General features: G+C 39.0%; 1 protein-coding gene across 1 annotated transcript in view; it reads right to left on the reverse strand.

Moving 5' to 3' along the window:
• Positions 1-569: 569 nt before the first annotated feature.
• Positions 570-19,187, reverse strand: part of DTD2 (D-aminoacyl-tRNA deacylase 2) — a 34,767-nt gene continuing 16,149 nt past the window's right edge. The window contains exons 3-5 of the transcript XR_009731928.1: positions 3,697-3,752; positions 2,404-2,490; positions 570-1,490 (exon numbers count right to left, since the gene is read on the reverse strand). The gene's annotated coding sequence lies outside the window, so the exon portion shown is untranslated. The remainder of the gene's footprint in view (positions 1,491-2,403; positions 2,491-3,696; positions 3,753-19,187) is intronic.

Raw genomic sequence — 19,187 nt, forward strand, 5'->3', positions numbered from 1 at the left:
TGGAAAGGACCCTTAGAGAGCTTTGTAGTCTTACAGCCCGAAACTCTGGGGCCTGGCTAAGGTCACACACCCCAGCCAGGGGAGAAATTGAGATAAAAACCTCTTGGCCCCCAAGTCAATTGAGTTTTTCTAGTATACTCAGCATTTTGAATCTGATTTTACAATTTTTATTTTGAAATAAGCGCAAACGTACAAAAGTTCTTCTAGTGTAGAGAACATTTTCCTTCCCGAACCATTTGAGATCTAAGTTACTGAGAGGGTGCCACATTGTCCCTAAATACTTTGAAGTCGCTCAGTCGTGTCTGACTCTTTGCGACCACATGGGCTATAGCCTACTACGCTCCTCTGTCCACGGGATTTCCCAGGCAAGAGTACTGGAGTGGGTTGCCATTCCCTTCGCCAGAGGATCTTCCTGTCCCAGGGATTGAACTCGGGTCTCCCGCATTGTAGGCAGAAGCTTTACTGTCAGAACCACCAGGGAAGGTTAAATATATGTCTTCCTAATAAGCACATGCCTGCTTGCTAAGTCACTTCATTAGTGGCCAACTCTTTGCGACCCTATTGACATTCATTGGAAAGACTGATGCTGAAGCTGAAGCTACAATACTTTGGCCACCTAATGCAAAGAATTGACTGATTGATTGGAAAAGACCCTGATGCTGGGAAAGACTTCAGGCAGGAGGAGAAGTGGGCAACACTAGGCATGCTCACTATTACTGGGGTATCACCATTCAGGCTGTCTTAGGCTTTCCAGCTAGGGAATATCTGTACCTTAACACACACATACAGTACATCTGTGTATGTGTACTTACATATACATTTACAGCTGTATTTCTTTTTTAACAACATATATTGAAAACCTGTATTTCACAGTAATACCTCCAATCTAGCATCATATAGTTTATTCTATTCATAGTTTATCCTCCCTTCCACATTTGTAACTCTTTACTACAGAGAACATTCTGGATCCTATTTTTCAGATATTTATTGTTTGAACACCTATCCTGTATTTAAGTAATCACCATTGCTGCCATCTCTTCCTTTGGAGGATGCTGCCCTCACCCCACTAAGGTGTGAAACCCCTGAATTAGCCACCGCACGCCCCTCTTTCTCTTTCCTTACCCGTTCTCCCAAACCCTGTCCTCATCCCAGTCGTCGAGCCCTCCCCACCCTGTTCAGGCTCCATCCCTCACCAAGCATCCCTCCAGGCATCCTCTTTTTCCCACTTGATACACACACACACACACACACACACACACACACACACACGTGTGTGTGTGGGGGGTACTGTAAACTATGCTGAGAAAGGTACGAAGATATTCTAGATCCTGAAGGACAGAGCAAATACTGTGAAGCCCAACTGGGAGGCTCAAAGAAAGATGGCACTTAGGAACTTCTCTGGCACGCCAGTGGTTGGGACTCTGTGCTTCCAATGCTTGGGTTTGGGTTCAATCCCTGTTCGAGAAACTAAGATCCCACGTGCTGCACGGCTAAAAATAAAATAAGCGAAAATATATCAAGTGCTTGGCACATAGTATGTGTTCATTAAATGGCAGCTATCTATCTTCAAAAAAAAAAAAAAAAAGAAATATGGCATTTAAAATGGACTTTGAGAATGCATAAGAATGGATGAATAGAATATGCTCCGTTAGATATAGAAATAATCCTGGAAAACAGTTTGAGCATAAAATTATTTATTCTTGGGCCAAAGCAGAGAAAGTGATTCATTTTGACTATCTGGTACAAGAATAACAACACTAGAATTTTAGAGCTGGAAGGGATACATAATAGTATCGTTGAGTCCAACAACTAATTTTACCAAAGATTCAAAGATGGGTCCAAACTTTGAGCCCAAGTGACTAAGAAAATCAAATTAGGCGGAGAAAGTAATAAGTTTAATTATTAATATGCCACATTTGAGGTGACAGTGGAGCATCCAAGGAGAAATGGAGAAAGGACTACAGCATAGGAGAGGGGTCAGAATGAGAGCTCTAGATTCAGAACTTTGCTGCATGGAGCAGACAGCTAATACAATGAAAGAGAAAAAGAGAGACAACAGCAAGGACAGAATTCTGAAAAATGAGTTTCGTTTTAACCAAACGGAAATGTTTCACCTCTCAACTAAATACTATTATACTTTGTTCAATCTCAAGCTGAGATTTTTAAGTCACAATAAAGATGAAGCTTGTAGCATATAGCTTTGGAATCTGGCAACGTGTTCATAGCCTAATTCTACCACTTAGTAGGCTTGACCTAGGGAAAACTTCTTCATATCTCAGTTTCCTCCCTTTCAAATGAGAGCAACATCTCCCTCTCTGAGGTGTACTGAGGATTCAAAATACAATAGAAATAACTGGCATGTTGCCCATTGTCAAATGATAGCCAGCATTTTGGGGCACTTACCTTACCTCTCTACTCCCAACTTAATCCAGCTGGTCAACTTACTGGGTGTCCCTGCTGGGCACACGGAAGGCATTCATCAGTTACCTGCTGAAGGAAGGGAGACTTCTATATACTTTCTCTTTACTTTATGAAGTGAAGTTGCTCAGTCATGTGTGACTCTTTGCAGCCCCATGGACTGTAGCTTACCAGGCTCCTCCATCCATGGAATTTTCCAGGCAAGGGTACTGGAGTGGGTTGCTATTTCCTTCTCCAGTGGATCTCCCCAACCCAGGGATGGAATCTGGGTCTCCTACATGCAGACAGACGCTTTACCCTCTGAGCCACCAGGGAAGCCCCTTTACTCTATACTTATCCTAAAATGCATCATACTACATTTTCTTGCTTTCTGTAAAGGAATAATTTCCCCCACAATAAAGGAAGCATTCTTAGAAGTAGAATTGTTGGTGATTAATGGTGCATGTAAAAATGAAGAAGTAAACCTGTAATTACCCATTTGACCAGCTACGTGATATCTTGCTTTATTATTCAAACCCATCTGCTATAACTCTAGGTTCCAACCACTATACATTTGGAAAACTGGAAATGATAGATACCCTTTAAGATTGCTTCTATCCCTTAGAGTATAAAATTCAATGATAGTAGAACAGTACTACCCAAACAATGGGACTCTTGTGTACCCATGAAGCTCTACACTCCTGCTCTAGATTGTACTCCTCAAGATGTCAACAATTGTTCCTTTAAAAAGGCATTCTTAAATAAATTTGAGAAAACCTATATGTTAACATTTTATAGCTGTTTCTTAGTCATTAGGCATATTAGTAGACTGCATTTCAAGCAGTGTTTCCCACTCTTATTTGGCAATGGAATATAATGTGTGTGTGTGTGTGTGTATTTTAAAGGAACACACACTAATATCTTTTAGAACTAGTGTTCCTGGGAGCAGAGTTTCCTCAATATTTATGAAGCCATCAAGGAGACTGGAGTATACATGTGGCAAGCTCATGTCACAAAACTCATGGGTTGGGCACAGCTTCCACTCTGTCAATTTCAGTGTGATCTGAAGCCTTAAAATGACACTGATACCTCCCACTCCAACAAAAGATCTGCTGGCCTTTTGTGATACAGCTTTCTACTTTTTGGTCTATCAAGCATCATTTGTCAATGTACTGCTGAGCTTGCTGTAATCTGTGACTGCTTTTAGAACTAAGTTTCTATTAAGAACTTTTGGCTACAGACAGGATTTTCTTCAGTAGGGAATCTACTACTATAAATATTCAGCCAAGAAGTACTTACAACATAGTATAGACCTTGATCCATGAGGGTAAGTAGGTAATAGTAGACCATCTAACCTGGAAAGTGAAAATGAAAGGGTTAGTCGCTCAGTCATGTCCGACTCTTTGCAATCCCTTGGACTATAGCCCGCCAGACTCCTCTGTCCTTGAAATTCTCCAGGCAAGAATACTGGAGTGGGTTGCCATTCCCTTCTCCAGGGAATCTTCCCTACCCAGGGATCAAACCCCGGGTCTCCAGCATTGCTGACAGATTCTCTGCTGTCTGAGCCACAAGGGATTAACGGTAATCTGGGAAGAAGCAGTTAAATTCAGAGTTGGTATTTCTGAGCAGGAATATGGAGCAAAGGCAAATCTGCAACTACACAGCTGTTACATAAGAATCGACTGCAAATTATGTTCATACTTGACTAGGACCCTTAATATCTCTTTCAACTTCTCATTCTCTGATCAGATTAAGAAATAGTGTTTTATATGTGCATAAACTTTATGGTTTTGTCCTAACGTTGCCAGCATATATTTTATAAGCAAGTCAGTTAGTATCTTTGGGCCTCAATTCCCTCCTCTGGAACACAACCATGTTGTACTACAGGATCTCTAAGCTCTCCAATTTTTAAATTCAAATATTCTATTGCTATTCTTTCAAAAATCCCTTCACAGTGAACAAAAATAGAAACCAAACCCCAGGATAGCTAAGTAATTTGTCTATGTTTGGAACAAGATTCCATAAGTAAGATTTTAAAACCAGGTCTTCTGAATCCTTGTCTGTTATCTTGTCCACTATATTTAATATAGTACCACATATATTAAAAACTGTATAAGATATGTTAAACACCTTCACAAGTCTTTCTTTTGCAGGTATGTAGTCATATATTTATTTTAAAATTTTATTATTAGCATCACCTTGAAAATACAACTATTTTTTTTAAATTCAAAGAAACAAAGATAGGATCCTGCTACCTCCATGAAATTATTTTCACTTATTTGCTTTTCTTTTAACCGTTACTGTCATATGTCAAAGCAAAGTCATATGCATATGGCACATCAAATTTGTATTCATAGTAATTTTCTTACCACTGGCCATATAAACATAAGCTTCTGTGTATGAGATTGGTATCAGTCAATCACATGGACTTGAGGGGGAAAACTGCTATCTCCTATTTATCTCCTCATAGGGAGGTATAACTGGCAAGGAATGAAGACCTAAAATGGTTCTGTAGTTTGCTATGATACCCTTTTCCTTCATATCTGACTTTAAAATCGCACAGTTAGGCACTTCCCTGGTGGTTCAGTGGTTAGGACTCTGCACTTCCACAGCTGTGGAAGGCAGCCGGTTCCACAGCTGTGAGGGCGCAGGTTCCGTTCTTGGTCAGAGAACTGAGATCCCACAGACCTCATGGCCATGAATGAATAAATAAATAAAATCTCATGGTTAGGAGTCATTCCTCTGGCTTTCATTAGAAAGACAAGGAAACAGGCTTTAGGAAGTCCATGTTGAATGCTGTATCCTGAGATGGGAGAGAAAATCCTGGAGATCTCTTCTGGCTACTTCTTTCATAGAGTTTTCACCTTGGAAGATAGGGAGACTGTGACCCTGAAGAAGTAAACAGCAGGACCAGAAGGTTTCAGTGGAAAAAGGGAGGACCAAGCAGCAACAAACTCACTGTGGCCAGGGAGAGGAGGCTCTGGATGATGGGATCCAGAGCTGATTCCAGGAAGCGGGAAGGAGGTGTCTGTGGGGAATCAATAAAAGCGGGGCTGAGAGGAATGAGAAGACTCCTTGGTCAGCCTGTCAAATTTTTCCCTGCCAGAAACTTCCTGAGGGGAACCACAGGAAACACTATCATAAGCCAAATTAATCATGGAGTATATCAAGGTGAAGGAGCAAAATTTAATGACATTAGCCGCTCACTTCTAAATATGAGCCAAAGCCCAAGGAATAGGATAGGTCAAGCAGAGGCAGGACTGAAGAAGAACAGTACACAAATCCTCAATTTCAGCTGCAAGCTCTTTAGGCAGGTACACTGTTTACCTGCAGACAGGCAACTTAAGAATGGAATTTAGTGCTTTCATTTAGGAATGTTTCATCCTTTATACGGAGAAGGCAATGGCGACCCACTCCAGTACTCTTGCCTGGAAAATCCCATGGACGGGGGAGCCTGGTGGGCTGTGGTCCATGGGGTCGCTGAGTCGGACACGACTGAGCGACTTCACTTTCACTTTTCACTTTCATGCATTGGAGAAGGAAATGGCAACCCACTCCAGTGTTCTTGCCTGGAGAATCCCAGAGACGGGGGAACCTGGTGGGCTGCCGTCTACGGGATGGTGCAGAGTCAGACAGGACTGAAGCGACTCAGCAGCAGCAGCATCCTTTATAAGTAGCATATAAGGCATCCCACCAGAACTTTATTCACCAACTGCAGACATCTGAATGTAAAAACTTATGATGGATGATCATCCACTTAAAAATTAAATGTATTGGAATATTAATCACACAAGATAATGTGATATTACAATTCAAATAATTCGTTGTAAAATTCATAATCAAAGATTATTTGTCTACCTCAAGAAATTGAATTTACTCAGTAAAAGGGCAAAACATAATAGTATTCTTGCTGAATTATAATTCATGAGGAAAAATTATATATAATAAATATGAAAATTCTTATCAGTTACTGCATTTATGAAGATAGATCTATTATTAACTCCTCTGGGACACATTATTGCTGAAGGAATTCTAATAAAAATTAGTTTATATGTCAAACTTGTTTAGCTTTAGACTTAGAATTAAGAACCTATTTAGATGCAAATATTTAACTGACTTGCATGAACAATAGCTAGAAATTAAATTAACCATATAATATAGTTAAGATAATCAGTGGAGCCAGAGTCATAGATCAGAAAGAAAAGAGAAATGTTAATAATATGGAATAGAATTACATACTCTCGAACTCGATTTGCTAACCTACAGGCATTCACAGACCAGAGCACAAATCCATTTACAGGCCATACTTGCTTATCTTAATAATATTTTATTGACTTACACATTTTCTCCTTTTGTCTGCTTCCTCTTCCTTACACTCCTTGAGATCAAAATTTTAAAAAAAAATCTTTTTCTTAAGTATTATGATAAAATATTGTTTTAAAAAAGAAAAATATAAAATCCCTTTATCACTTAACTGCACTAAAATATGGGTGTGTTTATAAACAAAGATGATAAGAGAATACATAAAAGTGAAATAATGGTATTTGAGCAATAGACTTATAGGGTTTTTAATCTTTTCATTATTTGTTTTTGTTTATATCACTTTTACCAAAAAAAAATAAGGACTTTTAAAAGTTTTCTCTTCGCAATTTCCAGGGGTAATTTTTCCCCCTTTGGACAGGTGCTTGACACATGGTAGGTGATCAATGTACTATATTTGATGACTAAGTATACAAAATGGCAACTGTAACTGCTGGCAGATTTTCTTTAGAGATGCCAAATGATGACACTGGCTATGGTGAAGTAAGGATAAAATAAGTGAGTATTTACTCATCCCAGGGACTTCTAATTACCTATCCCTGAGACTGTTATTAGTAGTGTCCATATAACTTATTGTCTACTGTGACACTTTGAGAGGGATAAGGGATATATTTATAAATATGCCAGGTTCTTAGATATGACACCTAGGGCACAAGCAACCAAAGAAATAAACTGGACCTCATAAAAATTTAAATGTTTTCTTGTCCAAGAACATCTTGAAATCAAGGATAAGATTTCCTTATCAGGAAAATAAAGAGATACCTCATAAAATACAGGAAATATTTATAATCATTTAGTGGTAAGGGTCAAGTATCCAGAATATATAAAGAGCTCTTATAACCAACAACAAAAAGACAAATAACCTAGTCAAAAATAGGTAAATAATTTGAACAGACATCTCTCCAAAAAAGATATACAAAGGGAGATTGAGCACATGAAAATATGTTTAACATGGTCATAAGGGAAATGCAAATCAGAACTATGACATACCACTTCACAGGCACTAGGAGGGCTATAATTTTTTTTTAAATGGAAAATAACTGGTGTTGGTGATAAAGTGGAAAAACTGGAACCTTCATACACTGCCAGTAGGAATTTAAAATAGTGCACCTGCTTTGGGAAACAGTTTGTCAGTTTTTCAAAGAATTAAACATAGAGTCACATGATTCAGCAATTCCACTCCTAGGTATATATTAAAAACAATTGAAACATACATTCACACAAAAAAACTGTACTCCAATGTTTATAGCAGCATTATCCACAATTCATAATAGCCAAAAAGAGGAAACAATGCAAATGTCTACCAATTAGATAAATGTATCAACAAAAATATATCTCCATACAATGGAATATTATTTAGTCAGAAAAAGGAATGACATTTTGATACTAAGTTTCACATGCTATGACATGGATGAACCTTCAAAACGTTATGCTGAATGAAAGAAGCCACATGCGAAAGGCCAAATATTGCATGATTCCAGTTAGGGCTACTGTCCAGAATAGGAAAATCCATAGAAATCAAAGATGTGAGGTTGAGTGAGGAAAATGTTCCGGAATTAGACAGCGGTGGCGTTCAACCTTATTGCAATATTGTATGATACAATAATACTGTACCACCCTGTGAATACACTAAACATCATTGAATTAGACACTTGAAAGTGGTAAATTTATGACATGTGAACTATATGTCAACAAATAATAAGCAAACAAATGAGAAATCTGGACCAACAGGGGAACTGGAACAGAATTATGGTCACTGTAAATCAGGCACTCAATGTATTTTCAATATTGAACGATAAATATGTGGAGAAAGTTGTGATTGAAGAAGGTAAGTAGATGCTTTTTTCCCCGGACAAAATGTTTAAGTCTGAATTCTAAAACTTTAAAGCAGAGTCTATACTAATAAGAGGTATTCCTTTCAGGTCATCTTCATTTTGCTTCATCTCTCCTACACAATATGAAGCCAAAATTTAGTGTTTTCATTGTATATATGTCACCATCTTTTATGTCTTCCAAACAATATTTAGACATAATTAGTGTTTTGGTTGTATTAACATCTCTCTCAGCTTCTTTTGCTTCATCTCCCACAAATAGTAGTCAGTCAGAATTTAGCATCATAATTCCATTCATATTTCTTCTCTTACCTCCCTGAAACTCTTGAGTACCTCTCAGCATCCTATCTCCCTTATATAACGTCTCTAGTCACTTCTTTTTTGTGCTCTATCCCATACAACTTAGCTTGCTTTTTCTCCTACTGATCTCACTTTATCTTCTAAAATACCATTCTGTTGCTAATAAATTTTCCTCTATTTCTAACTTTTCCCTAACAATATTTAAAATTTTTTTTTCTTTTTTGCTATAATGGAAACCTGACGTCCTCCTGACCATGAACTTTCCTGTAAGTGACAGTGATTCTCAAGACCAGGAGATGGACTTGACATTTCCCTGGCTCTCTCGTGGTTTTCAAACTATAATTCTTCTTTGCTCCTTCTCTGACATCCTCTTGATACATCATTCTCTTCCCATCCACATCTCTGCCTTTTACTGATCTTCATATCACATTTTCACAGTGATTAAAGATTTGGGCTCAGGGTCATGGGTATTTTTTGCTGTTCTGAGTCTTATCATTCTGCTGCTGCTGCTGCTGCTGCTGCTGCTGCTAAGTCACTTCAGTCGTGTCCGACTCCATGCGACCCCATAGACAGCAGCCTACCAGGCTCCTCAGTCCATGGGATTTTCCAGGCAAGAGTACTGGAGTCGGTTGCCATTGCCTTCTCCGCTTATCATTCTGGGTTACATTTATTATCCAAATGGGGTACTAGCTTTTAAATTCCTTGACGTCTTCCACTGCAGCTGCACATTCCCATGGCCACATTCTAGATTTTATCACTCATAATAACTCTATCTCAGAGATCTCATACAATGACCAGTCTCTCACCTTTCCACATCTTTCACTCTCTTTTATAATTCTCCTTCTAAATTTTTAGAAGCATGTCTTCTCGATCACTTCCTTCATCTATTAATTTTTCATTGATTTTGCTTTTTCCACCCTTGGTTTATGAGGTCAGTTGTTTCAACCACTTTTTTACTAGCATTTCCAATTCCTTCCACTCCATGACCTTAATACACTGCATCTCCTCTGCCAATCCCTAAATGTGAATCAACCCAACCATCTGCTTTTTCCAATCTGCTTTTGGACTGCCAAGAAAATTGTGTAACAGTACTTTCTAATTTGTTGCATTATTTATGATTTTGAGCCTCAGCTAGTTGGCTCACTTACCCATTTCCTGAAGTGGCTACGTCAAACATTCACTATTATCCTCCAGCCACTAAGCCACGCCATCTTCCTCTCTCCCAGATGACTGTGTCTCATGGTAAAGTAGAGGTCATGGTATCTAAATTCCATGAGAGCTCTCCTTTTCATCCCATACTCAGCAATCTTCTCTTCTTATCTCAAAGATACCCAAAGTTTTCCAGTATTCTAAAAGAATTTCTCTACCAATACTTTCGATATATTTTGTTCCATAATTTTGCTCTATGAATCTCTTCTTCTCTACTTCTTCCTTAAAAACATGCTGATTTTTTGCATCTTACAAGGAAAAAAAAATCCTTAATACTGCCTCTCCACAAAACTACGCTCTTCAGTTTCCTTCATACTCAACTTTCTGAGCGTCATCTACATTTACTATATTTTCTTAGTCCCATTCAATCTTCGATATTTGGCTTACATAATTACAAGGAATGTGTTCTCGGTAAGGTTCATAGGGACCTCCCAGTTGTCAATCTAAGTGGCTCATAAAAAATTCTACCTTATTTGACTTCTTCACTGGATTGGCTATTGTTCACTATGATCTACTTAAAGAGAGATTATCTCTTCTCTTGGATTCTATGTCTCTTAGAATTTTTCTGCTGCTTCTCTTCTCACTCTGTTAGCTAGCCTCTTGATGGCATCTCTTCATCTGCCTGTTTCTTAAATACTCAGATTCTTACTGTTTGCTTCTTCCTTCATACTGCACTGCATGCTGTGCTTAGTTGTGTCTGACTCTCTGCAACCCTATGGACCATAGCCCACCAGGCTCCTCTGTCCATGGGATTTTCCAGGCAAGAATACTGGAGTGGGGTGCCATTTCTTCCTCCAGGGGAACCTCCCAACCCAGGGACCAAACCTGCATCTCCTGCATTGGCAGGCAGATTCTTTATGACTGAGCTACCTGAGAAGCCCATAAACATATATATATATATGGCCGCCTCGGGTCTTAGTTCTGGCATGCAGTATTTTCATTGCGTCATGTGGGATCTTTTGCTACAGCACACAGATTCTCTAGTTGTGGCATGGGGGCTCCAAGGGTGCACAGGCTTCCTTAAGGTTTATCTCTTGACATCTTTTCTACACACTGTCTTAGAAAATATCATCCACTTTGGTGACTTTTTTAAAAAGTGTGTCGTTCCATAGCTTAAGTATACCCACATTGTTGTACGTTTAGAACTTTTTCATCTTGTACAACTGAAATCCTATCCCATTAAACAACTCTCCTTATGCAACAACTTATCCTCCTCCCCGATCCCAGCCCCTGGCGACCACTATCCTACTTTCTGTTTCTATGACTCTTACTGCTTTAGATACCTCATGAGTGGAATCATACAGTAGTTTTCTTTCTGTGACTGGCTTGTTTCACTTAGCATCATGTCTTCAATGTTTATCCATTTTGCAGCATGTAACAGAATTTCCTTTCTTTTTAAGGCTGAATAGTATTTCACTGTGTGTGTATACCACATTTGGTTTATTCATCCAGTCTTCAAAGATGTATGGGCTGCTTCCATCTCTGGCTACTGTGAATAACGCTGCTATAAACAATGGTGTGCAAATGTCTCTTTGCGACCTTGCTTTCATTTCTTTTGGATGTATGACTAGAAGAGAGATTGCTAGATCATATGGTAGTAGTATTTTTAATTTTTGAGGAACCATTGCTATTAACTTCAGTGACTTTAACTACCATGTATGTGTAGCTAACTTCCAAATCTACATTCATGCCCCGATCCCTCTGTCTCCTGATATATATAAAGACAGGAACTTACAAAGGAGGGAAACATGATTATCTTTTTACCCACTACGTACAATTGCTTCTAAACAAATTCTTGTTTAAAAAACTATGCCTTTTGAATTCTGAGTGTGTCTAACAAAAGAAATTTTAGGAGGGCTAAAGTCCAATGTTTTTTCTACTGATTATTATGTAATTCATGATGAATTACTATTGTAAGCTTAATGTTAGGCATCTTGCAATGTACTTATCTGCTTCTCATAATGCTTACTACTGTTTTGCACTTACTAGGTAGTATGTGGTTAACTACCTAATCTAAAATAGTAACCAAACTGAGAGAAGTGGCCCAGTACCAAAATACTTGTGTAATTTCTTTCCCCTATTTGTAAATTAAAAAGAGAGGATAAAATATAGAAATTAATATTACTCCTACACATATTTTTAGCATAAACACAAATATGTGAGCTATATACTGGATAAACTTTATTCTGAGCATATGACTTCAGTAAGTAAGAATTGATCAGTAAAATATTTTGAAAAGTTTAGCACACAGCAAATTTACAATGCTACCAAAAAGAAAAAGAGTTAACAAAAAAAAAACCAAAACATTTTGGAGGGTACAGGCACTCATCATTATCATTTATGAGATGAAGGCAAGAACACTGAATAACATTAAAAATAATATTTTGAAATCCCCTTGAAATGAAAATTAGGCCCAGATTTATAATGGAGGAAAAAAAAGCTTCCCAACACCAAGGTGATTGAGGGCAGAAAATTTAATCACTGCTTAAGACAATAAGATACTTTTCTGTTTCACTGGTAAATACAGTTTTAAAACTTGTAATAATTTCTGCCAACTTAGAGCCCTGAGAAAATAAGCCACTTTTTTATAGGAAAAAGAAGAAAAGGATATTGTCAACAATGTAAAAGGAATGCAGAGTAGCAACAGCTCAAAATGGACTGGCAGACTATGAACACTGGAATCTCCACGGAAACGGAGAGCTATGAGATGGCAAAGGGCTGAGTGAAACGCCTGAAGCCCAGCCTTCAAAACCAAATGAAAACTCATGAGATGCAAGAAGGATTTAGTTATGTTGATGAGTAACACACATACTAGCTGAATTAAAAGCAACAATTATAGCTCAAATGAACACAAACTGAAACTTTTTTCTTTTTTCAGTTTATCTGATTAAAGTTTAACCAACTGCTGATTTATAACACTCAGTTTACAGAGTTCCACAAAATGGTAGAACTGAATGGAATTTCAGAATTTTCAAGTATAATTCCCTCCCTTATGAGTCCTGAAGGGAGTGAGTTACCTTAGGCTAGTGTAACACACAAGAGTCCATGGAAAAGCTGAGACCACAACAGAAGCCTCCCAGGTCTTGGTTCAGACATATCACCACAAAGGCTATACCATTAGTTCTCAGATGAGAGTTTGTATAAGTCACAGGTAGGGAAAAGTGGTTTAAGATGCACTTTTCAGGCATTTGTTCAGAAATTCTGACTCAGTAAGTCCAAGGTGAGATACAGGAATCCGCATTTTTAACAAGTTTTCCTAGTAATTCTGACTAGGGAGATCCTCAGACTGTACTTTGGTAAACTACTAGTTATTCAGTGGCTCAGACTCTTTGCGACCCCATGTACTGCAGCACACCAGGCTTCCCTGTCCTTCACCATTTCCGGGATTTTGCTCAAACTCATGTCCATTGAGTCTGTGATAGCACCCAACCAACCCATCCTCTGTTGCCTCCTTCTCAGAAATACTAGCAAACTTGATAAATCATGGGTCATTTAGAAATAGACTCTTGTCTCAGGTACAGACTTCCAGGGACAGTTAATTAACCTAACTGGAAAGGGGGAAAGTTATTTCTCCTAGGGTCATCATTTGGGACATTTCTTTAAAGACAGAGAGGCTCACAGTGCAGAGGCTTTTCTATTATATAGGTATAATGAATCTGGGTTTATCAGTGAAATGTAGCAGGCTCACATGCAACCGGGGCCTCTAGGAGGAGAAGCTAACCAGTAGAGGTTAAAAGGGGAGAAAAGAAGGGGAATAAATTAAAACCCTTGTGTGTGCTTAGCTGCTCAGTCATGTCCGACTCTCTGGGACCCCGTGTTCTGTGGCCTGCCAGGCTCCTCCGTCCTTGGGGATTCTCCAAACAAGATTACTGAAGCAGGTTGCCATGCCCTCCTCCACAGGATCTTCCCAATCCAGGGATCAAACCCAGGTCTCTTGCATTGCAGGCAGATTCTCTATCATCTGAGCCATCAGCAAAACCCTTTGCAAACAAAATAACCTCATTCTTGGAATGGACAGATGGATACATAGGTAGTAAAGCAAATAAAGCAAGATGCCTATTACACTCTAGGTGGTAGGTACGGGGATGTTAACTATGTAATAATTTCAAGTTTCCTGTATGTTTGCACCAACTTCCCCAATTCTTGAAACCTGAACTCCAGGAAACTAGTGTTTCCACTTCTCCAACTTTTCCTACCTATCTGTCTAACCTTTCCTTTGCCAATTTTCCTCTTCCTTCTGTTACTATAAATTTGGTTGGAACCCAAATCCTTTGTTGTTCTCTACATCATCTCTCATAGATCTTATCTTCATAATTATACTAAAATGCCAGCGCTCCCATAACTAGATGAAATCTCTCCCATCTCCAAATTTCCATGGTACCGTTTTAACCTCTCTTCTGGCACCCCTAGTTTCTGTGCTTCAGTTCACTTTCTTAACACATCAGTTCTGTTGTAACATACATAAGGGAACTGCCTTCTCCTCTTTAGTGTGCCTCTTATACTTACCCGAAGAAGCACTCAGTAATATTGGATGATTAAATCTTGTCTATTTATAGGGTTTCAACAATCACTTTTATAAACAAGATTTTACCAAATCTGGTAGACGGTACTACTTTGAAAGCAAAAACTTTAAAAGTTCTGTCACTCAGGGCAGAGAGAGTCCAGATTTAAGAGTCTTATTTATAAAAGTGACCACTGAAACCCTATAGACAAGATTTAATCATCCAATATTACTGAGTGCCTCTGTATTCTCTCTGCCCCGAGTGACAAATCTAGTAGACATTTCTACTTTAGGTGCCTGAAACTCAGTGTATTAAAATCTGAATTCATCTTCCTCAGTAACCCATACATGAAATATTAGAGTGATTTCTGATTCCTTTTAGCTCCCTCACAACTAGTCAGATGTCCTGAAGTGTATTTTTTTTTAACACCTTTCAGTATCACCAATTTTGCTTATTTCCATGTTCATAGGCACTACCATGTTATAAGTGAAGCCGAATCCCTTTATGCTGGCACTACTCATAAAAACTAAAACAAAATTAACAATCTGTTTTCCTGTCACAAAATTTCCTCTTCTCTGCAATCCTTATGTTCCCTACCAGTGCATGCTGTGTGCTCAGTTATGTCTGACTCTTTTTGACCCCATGGACTGTAGCCCACCAGGCTCCTCTGCCCATGGAATTTTCCAGGCAAGAATACTCAAGTGGGTTGCCATTTCCTACTCCAGGGAAGCTTCCCCACCCAGGGATCCAACCCGGGTCTCCTGCAATAGCAGGTGGATTCTTTACCACTGAGCCACCTGGGAAGCCTGTATACCACTGTCAGGACTATTCTCTTAACAACTGACTTGGGATTTCCCTGGTGGTCCAGTGGTTAAGACTCTGTGCTTCCACTGCAGGCAGTGTGGGTTTGATCACTGGTCCGGGAACTAAGATCCCAAAAGCCACATGAAGTGGCAAAAACAACTGTCTTAATTATGTCACTCTTTAAAAAGGCTTCAGTGACACCTTATTATTCCCACACCTTGTGCCTATCCTGGAGAAGAGAAAGGCTACCCAGTCCAGTATTCTGGCCTGGAGAATTTCATGGACTGTATGCTCTATGGGGTCACAAAGAGTCAAACATGACTGAATGACTTTCACTTCACTTGTGCCTATAAAAATTCTACCCATTCTACAAGGGGTGGCTCAGGTTGCCATGCCTGTTTTAACACAGGGATTCACCACTCTAGCTGGAAATATCTTCTCCCTCTGCTGCTATTCTATAGCTCAGAGATAGCACTGTCCAGATACCACTGGTCACACAGTACTTAATACATTTCTGTGTCTATCATGTCCACTGCTAGATGGTAAATTCCTTGGCATTTTAAGGGTCATATCTTGAACCATCTGTATTTCACATAGCCCCCAGATCCACTGCTGACCTGCACATTCTAAGGATTATAACTTTCAAATAGACAGCAGCTATCGATGACGCAGTATTATGAAAATGTTAGATTTCCAACACCTGGCTTGAAAAAGGTGAAATATGTATAGGATGAAAAGAGATAAAAGTCAAGAAGACTATGTGAATGTAATCAAGATACAAAATAATTTAGGCATTGAGAAAATGCAACCGTGATGATAATATCTACTCATTAAAGAGACTTACCTTGGGGTTGCAAAGTGCCTAGAGTAGAAAGTGTGTCTCAGTTTATCTGTTAGTACAAAGCTAAGTAAACAATATTTCAAAGTGGGAGCCAAGGATGGCATTTTTGCTAGTATAGTTAGACCTGCCCTAAAAAGACTCCGTACCTCCCCCTCAAAAAAAAAGTCCACAATTAACTTCCCAACCCCAATTGTTTATAACAGTATTAGCTAATGGTTCTGATACTCTTAAAGAGGGTGTGGTACATTCTCTACATAAATTCTTCTTTTCACATTCAGAAAAAAAAAAAAGCTGATGTAATAGGTCAAATTGTATTAAGTTTCTTAAGAGAAAAAATGCTAAATAACCCAGGATAAAGAATTCATTCATATGGAGAAGTCCAGTAAAAAGAAGTAGGATCATATTTATCATGAAATTGGCTACTATTTGTGATGCATTCCACAGAATTGCTTTATTTTGTAATTAAATATGGGCTTCCCTTGTGGCTCAGTTGGTAAAGAATCTGCCTGCAAAGTGGGAGACTTGGGTTCAATCCCTGGGTTGGGAAGATCCCCTGGAGAAGGGAAAGGTTACCCACTCCAGTATTCTGGCCTAGAGAATTTCATAGACTGTATAGTTCATGGGGTTGCAGCGTCGGACACAACTGAGTAACTTTCACTTCACTTTGTAATTAAATGTAGAAGGGTCTTAAAGCTTGTTGTATCAAAATTAGTATTTATTAATACAGAAAGACATTTATATTTGACTCATAAAAGGTTTACTTTGAAAAGGACTCAAAAAAAAATTTTTTTTAATTGGCACTTCCTTGGTGGCCCAGTGGTGAAGCTGCCACCTGCCAACGAGGACACAGGTTCAATCCCTGATTCAGGAGCTAAGACCCCACATGCCACAGCCCAAGGAAGCTGAAACTCTAATTGACTTTACTGAGAAATACGTGAATCAGGCAGCATCCTACTGAGCAACTAGAGGGGTGCTAGGAGGGGGTATAAAAAATGGAAGCATTTTATAGGAAGAAAGGTGGGGCAAGGTAGCTCTTAGCAAAACAAAAGAAAGAACTACTTTTAGGCTAAAACATCTTTAGGGGGAAGGATTGAAGGATTTTATTATATAGATGGCTTCCTCTTCTTGAGGATAAAGAGTACCCACATGGCAAACTGTGTGTGCCTAGCTGCTCAGTCATGTCTGACTCTTTGTGATTCCACAAACTGTAGCCCGCCGGAGTCCTCTGTCCATGGGATTCTCCAGGCAAGAATAATCGAGTGGGTAGCCGTTCCCTTCTCCAGGGGATCTTCCCAACCCAGGGATCGAACCCAGGTATCCCGCGTTGCAGGTAGATTCTTTATTGTCTGAGCCACCAGGGAAGCCCATGGCAGATCACCACATTGGTACTGATCAGAAAACTCCAGACTGGTTGATTAAGACTACATTTCTGAGGGAACTCTCCTACATTACATTCTGGTGGGAATGTAAGTTGTTTCAGCCATATGAAAAACAGTATGAAGGTTCCTCAGAAAACTAGAGTAGAATTACAATACGATCCAGCAATTCCACTCCTGGGCATATATCCAGACAAAACTCTCATCCAAAAAGATTCATGCAATCCTATGTTCATAGCAGCACAGGTCACAATAGTCAAGACATGGAAACAACTTAAATGTCCATCAAAAGACGAATGGAAAAAGAAGATGTGGTACATTCATACAACGGAATACTGTGTGTGTTGCGTGTTAAGTCGTTTCAGTCGTGTTCGACTCTTTGCAACCCTATGGACTGTAGCCTGCCAGGCTCCTCTGTCCAAGGGATTTTCCAGGCAAGAATAGTGGAGTGGGTTGCCATGCCCTCCTCCAGAGCATCTTCCCAATCCAGTGATCAAACCCACATCACTTTACATCTCCTGCATTGGCAGGTAGGTTCTTTACCACTAGCTCTGAAATGGAATACTACTTAGGAATATTAAAAAAAAAAAAAAAAGAAGAAAGAAAGAATGTCATTTGCAGCAATATGTATGCAACTAGAGATTAGTCAGTCAGAGAGAAAGATAAATACCGTATGATACCACTTATATATGGAATCTAAAAATATGACGCAAATGAACCTATCTACAAAACAGGAACAGTCTCGTGGACGTGGAAAACAGTCGTGTAGTTGCCAAGAGGGAGGGGGTTGGGGAGGGCGGTAGAGTGAAAGATTGGGGTTAGCAGATGTGAGCTATTATATACAGAATGGATAAACAACATGGTCCTACTGTATAGCACAGAGAATTATATTCCAGATCTTATGATAAATCATAATGGAAAAGAATATAAAAATGTGTATATATATATATATATATATTTGTATAATTGAATCACTTTGCTATACAGCAGAAATTAACTGCTACAATTGTGAAACAATTTTACAACATTGTAAGTCAACTATTCTTTTTTTTTTTAATAAAAAGACCACATTTCTGGTGAAGGTTGAAACTGAAAGTAGGTTAGATCTTAAATCTAGGTTTGGTATCATGGGCTTTAGCACAAGTGACATCATTTTGGGCATGTGGTTTTTCTCTTTAACATCCTAATATAATAAAGCGACAAAATAGAAATAGCAATGCCTACATTTTTGTTGAATCTCAAAAATCTGTTTTAGTTTGTCTTTTTAACTTTTCTGGTATTATCTATTGTATTAAAGAAAGGGGGTGGTGGTATTAAATGTGGTTCCTGCACATTCCAACCTCTTTATTCCTTAATGACAAAGAAATCTGTGGGAAATACTGGTAAAACTGAACCAAAATCAAGAGTATTCTAGCCTCTGACATGCTGCTGCTGCTGCTAAGTCGCCTCAGTCGTGTCTGACTCTGTGCGACCCCATAGAGGGCAGCCCACTAGGCTCCTCTGTCCCTGGGATTCTCCAGGCAAGAATACTGGAGTGGGTTGCCATTTCCTTCTCCAATGCATCAAAGTGAAAAGTGAAAGTGAAGTCGCTCAGTCGTGCCCGGCT

The sequence above is a fragment of the Bos javanicus genome, chromosome 21 (assembly GCF_032452875.1).
Source record: "Bos javanicus breed banteng chromosome 21, ARS-OSU_banteng_1.0, whole genome shotgun sequence".
Taxonomy (NCBI): Eukaryota; Metazoa; Chordata; class Mammalia; order Artiodactyla; family Bovidae; genus Bos; species Bos javanicus.